General features: G+C 40.6%; 1 protein-coding gene across 5 annotated transcripts in view; it reads left to right on the top strand.

The window, feature by feature from the left end:
- LOC134037825 (uncharacterized) overlaps positions 1-12,450 on the top strand; it is a 60,097-nt gene that overhangs the window by 14,683 nt on the left and 32,964 nt on the right. The gene's annotated exons all lie outside the window — the stretch shown is intronic.

The following is a 12,450-nucleotide window of genomic DNA, read 5'->3' as shown; positions in this document are numbered from 1 at the left end:
CTTATGATTCAGGCTTCTACGCTCAATAAGATAGCTCTACCCATCACAAAATGCAGATGTCTAATGTATGCGGTTGTTTATTTAGGTAGGCTTAATAGTTTAATCATACGCGCTGTGACTTCAAAACAAGTGGCAGACATGCACAGTTTCCAAAAACCACAAGGAAGCCGAGTAAAGTGTTCACATGCATCAAGATCATGTGAACATCTTTATCTTATTTCCAAAGTCGGGGTAAGGTCTTAATCGGCGTATTCATAACGCCAGGGCAGGACATAAGGGGGTGGGGGCCCCTGGGCTTGAGTCATTTTCGGGCCCTACCTTCTATACATGAATTTAAATAGAACAAAATGATACATACACAAGCTATGTATGTTCTGTATAAATTGAGAATACAATAGAGATCACAATTCTGAACAAACAACTAAACACAATTTTAAAAATTATGTTAATTGCTGAAGTCTATTTAAAATGTTAAAATAATCTGAATTATTAAAAAAAACGTGGTTTGAATGATTCAATTACTCACTCAAATACTTCATGTTTCATGGACGAATCAGCATTTTTGAACGAATCTCCTGAATGAACGATTCAATGACAAATATTTTAAGTCATTATATCTGGTGAATGTCTGGGTGAATACTCGATTCTGATTGGCTGCAGGGGTGTCCATTATCAGATGATAATGTACACCTATTAAGTAGTTCCAGCAAAACTGTCTTTTCACCATTCTAAATTATTGCGCTGGCTACATTGTATGCGCAAAGAACTATACTCTTTGGTTTGAGCCTGTACAAAGTGTCTGAAATAACTAGCTAACCATAACAACAGGGACGCAGTCAAAGCCTCCGTTTACAATTTTGAAAGACTTTAACAAGCTAACATGTAATTACAACAATGAGTGACTTCAATATCTCTTTTAACCTATTTGGAAAATGTTACCTTTATGAATTTACTGTGTCACTGTCACGTAACCGCTAATCTCACATCCCATTCGCTATTCACCTCGCTAGTCAGACAGGCTGCGGCCAACACGACATGCCGATTTATTTTGTTCGTAAAAATCTTGATTTGGGGACAGTGACATGGCTGGATAGCTGGCTAGTATTGTTGTTAAACATACGGTCAAATTATAATGACTGTTTGGAGAATATATCAACTTTGATATGATCATCTCACATCCATTTGCTATTCAACTCGCTAAAGTACACAGACTGCGGCCGTACTGTAGCTTAGTACTAGTAGTATATGTCCGATACCTTGTTCGTGAAAATCTTCATATTGATTTGTGGACAATGACATGGCTGTTTAGCTATCTGGTCTTCTTGTCCAACATATTGTCAAATTATATTTACTGTTTGTCAACCGTACACAATGTTATTGCCTATGAATATTGCTAGCATAACTTATCTTTCTGGCTAATAAATAGCTCAGTCCTCCACTGCGCGTAAATGTAAACCGGGGCCTGGGCTGGAGCCCAGTCAAGCCCAATGGTAAGTCCGGCCTTTCTTTGATGCATGTGAACATTTTACTCGGCTTTCTACATGTAGCCTACCTAGAAGTTGAATGGAAAAGCTTTTTCGCTACTCCTATATTTTTTTGTCAAATATTCAAAATGGCCAGAGATGATCACCAGACTCAGCCTCACGAATGTTATCATAGGGCCTATGTATTTTGGATTTTCAAAATTGTTTGTCTGGTGCAGTTACGCACTACCATGATTTGATTGTATTGTATTTTAGGCTGGTGAATGACCGTGGTAAAGTTGGTTGGAAGTTCGATATTCGACAGACGCCCAGTATTGTGTTATTTTAACCGGTGTTAGCACCGCTACGACCGGCCGCTTAGCCAATGCTTTTGGCTGCCTAAACAACGCGTATGTTTAGGGACCATCAACAAATTACACGTTTCAAAAGTCAATAGCTCCTCAACCACATGAACTACGAGCGTCAAAATAATGTTTAACTGTTGAAGATGTATGCTTTTCCTGCTCCATAGCCATTATTTTGTTCATTTTCATCTCAAGTTATTCAAAATAAACCTTCAAACTTAAATAACTTTTTTCCTTGTCACCTTTTTCATCCCTGATGAGTTTGCACCTCTGATTTATATTAGGGGCCGCCCCCCCCCCCCCGGAAGGTCACGTTAATAAAAAATACAGATTATTATTTTTAATATATATATATATATATATATATATATATATATATATATAGCGCCCGATCACAAAGTAAGTCATTTAAGGTTACCTTTATGACTTAAAAAGCTCTATAGCTTGCTCTTTTATTAAACAAACTAAATGGTCTCATGTTATTTATCTTACTTACACGGCAGCATGTAATTTCTGTCTCTACATGTTTGGGCGACCGTGTCTCTCGGCGCCCCCCCCCCCCCCCTCCCCCAAAGCTGTAAACCTAGGGGAAACACTGAAGCCTCACAAAAGTTATCACGATTTTTTCAAAATCGTTTGTACGGTACAGCCAAAGTCGTAAACAAAGGCTCCATAAAGGAAGCAAGGTCATTTCTCAGCAGATCTTTGCATCTCAGCAGCTCGGGACCCAGTTCTAAAGACATCCAAAAACGTTTGTGCAATTTGACTTCTAGGGGCGCTTGCAATAAGCAAAGATTTGACACGGGTCATCTTCAAACCAACCCTCACATGTTATCACATGGATTTTAGATTTTTCTAAACCGTTTGGGCGGCACAGCCAATCAAAATTGGCAGCAGTGCCGTCAAACAGGAAGATGGGTTGTATCTCAGCAAATCTTTTATGGATTCACACCAAACTTGCTACGTGTACTCGGAACCCTGTTCTGCGGATGTAAAAAAAAAACATTTAAACTGCTTGGCCCGCTCATTGCAGCTACATTTGTTGTTGTTGCTGCAATGTTTGTTAATTTATTTAGTTTACATTATTATTTAATTGTTAGTACAAAGTCAGACTTATTCTAACTATAGGTCAACTAACACACTGAAGTCTTTGATAGTCTGTCATCCTCATGGCTCCATTATGTTTGCGTCTACATATTACACAGGATACATTTCTGACCAAGAGATATCTCTCTCATAATGCCAGGAATCTATGTGTGTGTGTATATTTTGAATCGGATTTTAGAGCAGTGAGTTTCCCAGGACTGCAACTCTCAGTTCTCTCAGAACTGGGCACTCTGCAAAGTAAAATTTTTGCAGGTGCCCTTTTTGTAATCCAACAGAGTGCAGTGCCGCGATTTCCGTTGTTTGGATAAGTATTTCAACATTTTCCCAAAATTATTTGGCGCCAGTTTTGCCATGTTCAGCTCGCACCGCAGGGCTCTAGAGTGCGACCAATTTGGTCGCACTCTAGACCGGTCTACACCGGTGCACCTAACCTCCTCGCATCCGCTGTCTCTCCACAAACGAAGCGTTTGTTATCCTAAGACGGAACGGACACTCATGGTTGGATCATATCGTGGTCTAAACCAATCAGAGACAGAGATGGGGCGGGTCTTTGCCTCTGATTGGCTGTGGTCCAGATATTCCTGTAGCTCCGTGCTGTGTGATTGAAATTACGACCTGAGCACCAGAGAGTCAGTTTAGCAGACCTGGGCATTGTATGGCCCGCGGGCCATAACCGGCCACAGGCTGTCTCAATCCGGCCCACGTGAGGTAAATCAAAAATTTAAAATAAATAAATGTGTTGAGCGGTAGTAAATATGTAGTCCTGAAAGACTACAGTGATCAGGCGATTTACATATGTGCGCTTGCGCAACCTCACCGACAGGAGAGTTAGCTGTTGGTTAGCCCTCGAAAATGAAAAACTTTGCCACTGATTAACTTTTAACAAGACATGGACTTCTAAGTATCTGTTTACTGAGGTCAAAGTGAAAGCTGTGAAGAAAAAAAAACTAACGCGGACATAATAAGAACTTGACTGATTCAGTGGGCGCAGGCTGATGGTTTGCTAGTTGAACTGCAGACCCTGATCGTCAGCTGTCAGCTGTCCTTCGCATATCCACCTCAGACATTCAGACAGATTTCGATGCACTTGTTTAAGCCCAGTGGATTTCTCTCACAGAACAAAATGAACTGAAAAAACGTATTGCTTTTTGTATAAAGTTGATCAATTCCACATCTTTAACATACTGCAAAACAACTTTTCAGTGTTTGTGAAGATTAACTGGTTACAAATAAAATGAAACACTGTTGTTGTTGTTTATACTGTTTATTACTTCTATAATCTTTCCTATTTGACCTACACCAAAATCTAAAATATTTATATAAATATTTACAGAATATCCTTATTCTTCTGATAACCAGTAGCAGCTAATCAAAATATATACTTTACTGCTTTTTACAATGGGAGAAAATGAATAGTGAGCAAATTTATGAGGCCCTCCAACACATTTCAGGTTTCTCATGTGGCCCCTTGTAAAAATGAATTGCGGACCCCTGAGTTACGAAGCTGGGCCATGGAGCTAACCCATGGAGCTAGGATTTTGATGCTAGGGAGAGTGTGGCAAGATGATTTAGCCAAGGCCATAGGGCAAGAAGGCCAAATTACAGGTGTTGGCCATCTGAAGGGCATGGGACAGCAAGGTGGGACCCGCTATAAGACTTTGAGCCATGAAATGTTAGGTCTCAGTTCAGGGAAGCACTTTTAAATTGTAGCACTTTCTATTTTGAAATGTTTTATTTTGCTTAAAATGTTTTAGTTTGGTAGCTCAGTGAAGCACTTAAAATATTTATATATATATATATATACAGTATGATTGTGCTTCAAATTTAAAAAAAAATTACCTACACCTTATTCTTGTTTAAGATCATTTACATAATATATATGAATGTATATGGAGCGTGATAAAAAGGTGACCTTGAAATTGTGGCGACGCAAGGAAAAATTTGGGTGCACCTAAATTTTGTGCTGGTGCACCTAAATAAAAAAGTTAGGCGCACCAGTGCAACCAAGGCAACAAGTTAGTCTGGAGCCCTGCACCATACGCTTCACTAGCACGTGCACTAAGAGGCTATATCGGAGGCTGTACTTCGATTTAACATTCACGTCAGTGAGTTTTGTTAATGAACTATTGCGATTAACAAAGGCATTTGCAATTAAATGAAACTAAGCTCAACGCACCGGAGTTCGTAGTAAGTGAATTCGCTTTTACAACCAATATGGCCAGGTTAGTGTTGACTGCTGGCATACAATTAACTAGATAGATATAGATACAAATAACCAGGCAGAATCATTTAAGATCAAATTCTTATTTACAAAGATGGCCTGGCAAAAAGCAAAAGCTTTTTGAGGGAAAGGGGGCTATGGAATAAAAATCTGGTTAAAAGCATAACGGCACACAACCACAGCAGTACAACATACAGAAGAAAAACAAGCAGGGCATTTTTACATAGGGAATCAGAGAGGATAAAAAATTTAAAAGCACAAGAACACAAAGCAAGACAAACACAACCAAGCAACAACTACAACCAAGACATAGACTGACTGGCAGGAATGAACAGAGGATACAGGCAGGTGAGAAACAGACAAGGCAACATTAGTGCAACAGTAGGACTAAACTAGACAGTTGGCAACAGATCATACAGACAGACCATGGGGATGAATAGGACAACAAATACTAAGGGGAGGGGTTAACAGGTGAGAGAGCATTTACAGAAATCGGTGAGGATGAGTGATGTTTTTTTTTAAGGCAGGGATGGAAATGAATGTGTCCAGTTTGAGATGTTTTTGCAGAGCATTCCAGTCAGAGGCAGCAGCGGACTGAAATGATGCTAGACCTAGGATGGATTTGTGTTTGGGAATTTTTAACTGGATATACAGAGAGGACTGAGTGTTGTGCGTGACAGGAAGCGGATGCAGCAGGTGAGCCAGGTAGGGGGGTGTCCGGTGAAGAAGGGTCTTGTAGATGAGGATAGGCCAGTGAATATTAATTAAGTTACAATGAGTACTATTGCAGCACAATGAAGGGGTTTAACAACTTATTGAAACACACACAAAAATGTGTAAAATAATGCTTTGTTAGCAAAAAAAAAGTGACTGTCCCACATTACCTGATCATGTCAGGTAATGTGGGACAGCATTCTTCAGGTAAAGTGGGACATCTAGTAATGCTTTGTTTATGCTATAAAAGTAATTGAATTTGACAGTTTTCACATTTTTAATACCAATGCATCACACTGCACTTAAGTTCCCAACTAAATAACAACTTTCAGACTTGTAAGTGTGACTACTAACGCTAGTCCAACGAAATGCTAACGCATCGTGACTAGCTAGCTAGCACATAGACTGCAGATCACTAAGGTTTACCTCAGTTATACTTTATGCCTATTGTATAAGTCAAACCCCACAACCAAATGAATCTTGCCACACCCTTGCACCTAGAACTGTTGTATATAAACTAATTATTATTAATATTAGCAGACTAGGCTGACAGACATGACTGTCCCACTTTACCACACAAGCTGTCCCACATTACCTTAAAATGCTGCCTGAGTGAAAGAGGGGGTCATGTTATGTTTGAAAGTGTGTAGCTCCTAAAATACTGTGTATTCCCATTTTAATTCAACACGAAAATGTTCCTAAGCCCTAAAACCATTTACAGAAACACCACTGAGGTGAGTTAACAGCTTTTTTGTAAGTCTACTGGAGCCTCTACAAAAAAGTGTCCCACATTACCTGAAATCACCCTACATGTTATGCCACGGGTCGGTCACTTAACCAGTCGTGTTGGCTGGGCTAGCTAGCAGTGGCACGGAACAAAGTCACATAATGTGACGGGACTGAATTTAAAAGTATAAAAAACACCAGGGAAACCGACAACATCGGCAACCATGTACCATGCATTTTTATTTCATGTTATCTTCAGTCTTGTAAAATTCAGTCTCGTCACATTATGCAACTTAAATTAACGCTAGCGTTTAACGCTCCTCATTCACATAAAGTTGCGAATATTCCAGCTTGCAATGCTCCACTCCGCTCGCCTTCCCACAATGCACTACACAAGCGTTAACGCCCGGCTTCATTGAAAATGAATCGGAAGCCAACGCTCTGCGCCGTCCACTCCGCCGTAGTGGACACGCACCGTTTTGACAAATGGCTCAACCATTGTGCATGTAATTATACTTCTGTTATCTAAATGTCTAGATCAGTGGTTCTGAAACTTTTTACACCCCATACCGCCTCAGAAAATATTCTCTCCCAAGTACCACCATTATGACCGACGTGAAAATACAGTAGCGCAAGCCTACCGTATTGAGCTACACACAGTTCACGCAGTAACTATTGTGTATGTTTGCATGAGTCACTATCCGGGAACAGTCAGGTAGTAGCGCGTGCCAACATTTATTTTTGTTTCGACGCAAAAATATTATTGGGAAGTCAAAACTTACATTTACATTTCATTTGACATTTATGCATTTAAGACAATTAAAATAATTAAGACAGTTACAATAAACCAACAAGAGCAACACGTCTCTTAATAAGAGTCATTGTGATCCTGGAGGAAACTAACATCAGGTCCAGCCAATCATTCCTAAGTGCCGTTGTACTCCCGGAACAAGTGCATCTTGAGCCTTTTCTTGAAGGTGGGGGACAGTCAGTGTCCCTGATGGAGGTGGGGAGTTGATTCCACCATTGGGGGGCCAGACAGGAGAAGAGCTTGTGTTGGGACCGGGCACTCTTGAGCGGTGGGACCACCAGACGGTTGTCAGAAGAAGACCGTATGTGGTGAAATCACATTTCAATGATATCATGGGAAAGGTATTTAAATATTGCATGCCCCCGGACCCCCCTAGAGTGTCGGGGGTTTGCCGTAGCGTTCTCACCTTTTTTACCCCTGACCTGTTTGCATGCCTGTATTTTACTCGCCAGACTTTTTACATGAAATGCACGAATAATGCAACTGGGAAAAAAAGTACATTATCTGTCTGAATTAGTCTTTATGTTGCATATGGATTTAATCTACCATTTTTTAGCAAATGGCTTTCTCTTGCCACTTGAATTCAGCCACCTCTCCACAGCTGATGATGGATCATACTGCTGAAGCTCTGGCCTCCTGTTTAAATGAAGATCAGGTCTGAAAGGTGTGAGGATGTGAGACTGCTGCGGACACCTGATTTTTATTCTATTTTGGTCACTGAAGGCTATTTCGCAGTTGGCAGAGCTGATTAGTAGAGCAAGAATAATCTGAACAAGGAACAGTAATCTTAAATTGTCTTGATAACAAAAAGAACTATTAAGCGTTTTCTGTTCAGACTGGAATTGTAGCTTTTTTGCATCCATCTCTTTGTGCGTGACGAGTGCCGTAGCAAGTCAATCTTTTTGTGAGAGAAAGCGACAGGCAGTGTAGCGTTTTACCTTCCCTAGCGACAATCTTATTTAGCGACGAGCGACAAATCTAGCGACTTTCCGTTACTTTGGCAATCTCCGTTTTCGTTATTGAGCAGCAGAAAAATAACAAATTGTACGTCTGTCATAGTATAAATGGTATAAATCATGTTTGATTTGTCCCTTGCTATGTTAAGCTCAAGAGCACATAACCCTTGGTTATGTCCAGAGAAAAATATGCCTATCTATTATGTTTCTTGAATCATTGATAAACTGTCATTTTGCTGTTTTCATATGCCTATATAGCCATAAGTTAGTTCTTTGTAAGGTGTGACTAGGAAAGGCCTGGGTCACAAATTTAAGTCGAAGGTCACACTATCTCCAAAGTGTATAATGCCATGCAACTTTGAATGAGGAAAATAGGAGCGACAAGGCCATTTCTAGGAGCCCTATCAAAGGACCTAAACAAAAGCTATCTAGCTCAGTTTTTTTTTCTGTGCCTGCAAAGGCTATGCTAATCATCTTGTATCCTCCCATATTGTGATACCATATACTCCCTTGATCCCCTGTATTCATTGTTCAGTCTTCTGTGATACTCAACTTGAGTGTAACAGACACTGCACCTCACATATGTGTAATAAATACATTGATTTTGTCTTAACTAGACTTGACTTGTATTGGCTACTAGCTGTAGCTGCCTTATGTACAGTATTCGCATAATTATAGCTAGCGATCAAGATTTACGAAAAAATTGGCCGGTTTTCCTTTAAACCTATATTTCACATAAACACAAATCCTGAAATTAGTTAGCTTAGACATTTTTCGCTTAGACAGTCTACTTATGCAAGTCCCTTTGTTTAACCCGTGTACTTCATGAACAGATTTATCAGCCATCATTTGCTTAGTGCTATCCAAGCAGTTAAAAGGAACTAATTATTGGGCTAAACCCAGTCATTTAAAACCTCCCCTTTTCCTTATCTGTCCCTTATTGCAACCTACATAGGTTCTAAGAGGGAGATATTTACTTAGGTTGGACAATGTCTCACACATGTAATCTTTTAATCGTTTTACTGTGCTCTGACTTTTAACCCTTGTGTTATCTTCGGGTCATTCTGACCCTCAGTCGTTGTGACCCACCGTCGTATTGCGAAAACTTTACCGCATACAAAAGTAAAGCAATTTTGTATTTTTGTAAGCATGCGTCAGACCCCCCACATTGCGAAGGTTAAAATAAAATTATTTTTATTTGTTTTTGTATTGGGTAAAATTGGGTAAACACAACGATGGTTCGTTATGAACCTTTGGGTCATGTGACCCGAAGGCAGCACAAGGGTTAAGGAACCAAACAGGACAATCCTTTGAGCCCAGATTTTGTGCCCAGCCTTTTTGCACACACCTCGGTGAGGGAGAGGGAAAAGCAACATTAGCCTTCATCGTCCCAAATATACTATGACACTGTTACATCACATATAATTCCTGGAGTGTATTCATGATGGAATTGCAAGAAAAAGGCTAGATTAATATGTCTTACTTTATAAACTGTATACCTGGTTGCTGCTGTTGAGAAGTGAGAAGACTGGGGATAGCAAACACTCTTTATCAGCGATGAAGAGTTCTTTGTCCTGGCTGCCTCATGAAATGCTGATGCGGTAACTCTCCCTGCTCTCTGCTCAAACCATACCCTGGACTTTCTCTGCTCTCTTGTCCTCTCCTCAACTAACAAACACTCCAAAAATAACTGAATCCTCAAAAGAGTTGTAATGGTAATTATTACCAAAGCATGATGTGGTACAAGTGGAGCTTGACAAGTCTCACCCTTGGTGGGTGGGGAATGACAAACATTTTGAGAACCAAGTTCAAGATCAAGTCTTTTATTTGTCAGGAACAAAGAACAACACAAGGTCAGACTGGGCACTGAAATACTTAAGACAAGACAACGCAAGCACCTGGCATAACATATGTACACAGAACATAATTTACATATATGCTGATCTTAAATAAGTGAAACTTCCTAAATATACAGATAGCAATAAATAATCCACTATACTAACCCTAATACTAAAACTTCCTAAATATACAGATAACAATAAATAATACACTATACTAACCCTACATGCACATAAAGCCTATTACAACCTTATAAGCTATTCTAACCTAGGTGGAGTACAGTACAATAGTGCAAAATTACAGATAGTGCAACCAGCAGCTGAGAGTGACTGTGTGTAAGTAACTAAGAGGACAATCAGTGACTATGTCAATGACCATACAGGAGCCTGATGGCGAAGTACAGTGAGGTACAGTAGTGCAATAGGTGAGGTACAGTAGTGCAATGAGTGAGGTACAGTAGTGCAATGGAGTGGACCACTATTAAATAAGTGTTTTTCATATCTTACCTGCTCCGGAGTGAGATGCAGCCCCTCAAAAATCCTTGCAGCCTCCTCCAGCAGTGCGGGCAAATCCAATTCAAGCCTGGAGCTTGAGTACAGAGTTGGAAGAGGTGGTGGCATGTCCAACTGTACAAGCTTTGGCATGTATCGGATAGAATGGCCTTCCACAACTGACAAAATGGCACTTTTTTTAAGGATGACCACCTGCTTTTCACTGTGGTGGAGCTGTTCAAAAAACTGCTTGAGCTCATCAGTGGATGGTTTAATGTGATGGTGCTCGTCTTGCTTTTTAGCTTTATCTATATTTTGAACGAAGATGTTTGACAGCTCATCATATTTCACAACATGTTGCCTGGGCTCTTCCCATGCACATGCTTTTTCTGTGCATGCCTGTCCCTCTCTGCACTCAACAGTAGCAAGGAGTGAGAACATTAGTGCTGCAGCGTGGGAGCACACCTCTCCCAGCCCTGCAAGTGCAGTGTGCCATGATGACAGTCCCTGCCTCCTGCACCACTACCCATGGCTTTGTTGGCTTAGTGTTGAGAGCCTGTGAATGATGGACCTGTTAAGTGAAGAATACACTGTTAAATAGTGAATATATTTTCAAAGGTTTATTCTCCTACTATTGTTGTAATGGATAGCATAATCATAGCTGGAGTCGTAGATCTTCTGTAAATCTTCTGTAGGACAATCCAGGTAGCAGCTAGCACTAAAACGGAGCAGCTAAAGCTCTAGCAGAAAGCTGAAGTGCTCACTAGCAGCACTGCACTGACATCAACAATGATCAGAGTACAGTAACCCACCACTTTTGAACGCCTTCAAGCTGTCCCCGCTGTATGGGGAGGGATTATGTACAAGGTAAATATAGATGTCATGGAAAGCCAATTGAGGCAAGCGTGGGGCAGATAATAAGGGACAAAAGAAAACTGGGGGTAACAAATAAGGATCGGAGCCTAAAATGGACACTTTTTCGACATATCGCTGTCTCTCTTCATCATTTAAATCAGCAGTGTGTGCGGCCATCTTGAGCGAGATCGGTACTAAATATGGCAGCGTTCTGTTTGGAAGTGACGTAGGTGGCATCTATGAATAGACCAATTATTTGTTTGTAAACATTCGGGATGCGCGCGCAATGTGGTTGCAGAAAACCGGGAAAGGATAGCCTTTATAATGGCTAGAGAAGTACACGGATTATACAAATAGTTCGATTTAAAAAGACCAAAAAGGTCGAGGAGGACAGCCATAAAGAGAGAAAGCGATTCCCCATTGATCTGTCACATCAGAATTTTGATTTGGGTTACGAAAGTCTTGAAATTTGAGTGAGAATGTCGCCCGGTAGGCAGCCATGTCTTCACGTCATGTCACAAAGTTCATAATTTTACAGTTTTACAGTCAATCATACACCTAAAAAGTCGTCGAGCAGGGCAGATTTCAAGAGATATGGGAATTCTGCTGTTTGCCAGTTGGTCTGATTATTTTTGTGATTTGTGTAAAACTGGCAATCTGAGTGAGACTGCGTCCCCGTTACACTCTTCTGACGTCGTTAGCCTCAGTCAGACTCCTCGAGTCGCTCACTGGCAGTGTGCACAATGTTGTAGGCTATTTCACTCCATTCTACACTACAAACGTCAGGGAGGACTGCCTTATGTGGATACGAGCCTGCTGAAGATAGCCAGCATCTCGGATTTCTTTAACCGAGCCTTCTTCATTCGTCATTTGCCTGAGACAGTGACCTCCGTTAGCCAGGT

This window comes from Osmerus eperlanus, chromosome 17, assembly GCF_963692335.1.
Source record: "Osmerus eperlanus chromosome 17, fOsmEpe2.1, whole genome shotgun sequence".
NCBI classification, from domain to species: domain Eukaryota; kingdom Metazoa; phylum Chordata; class Actinopteri; order Osmeriformes; family Osmeridae; genus Osmerus; species Osmerus eperlanus.
The sequence above is the reverse complement of the archived record's forward strand: the minus strand, read 5'-3'. Positions and strand labels throughout refer to the sequence as shown.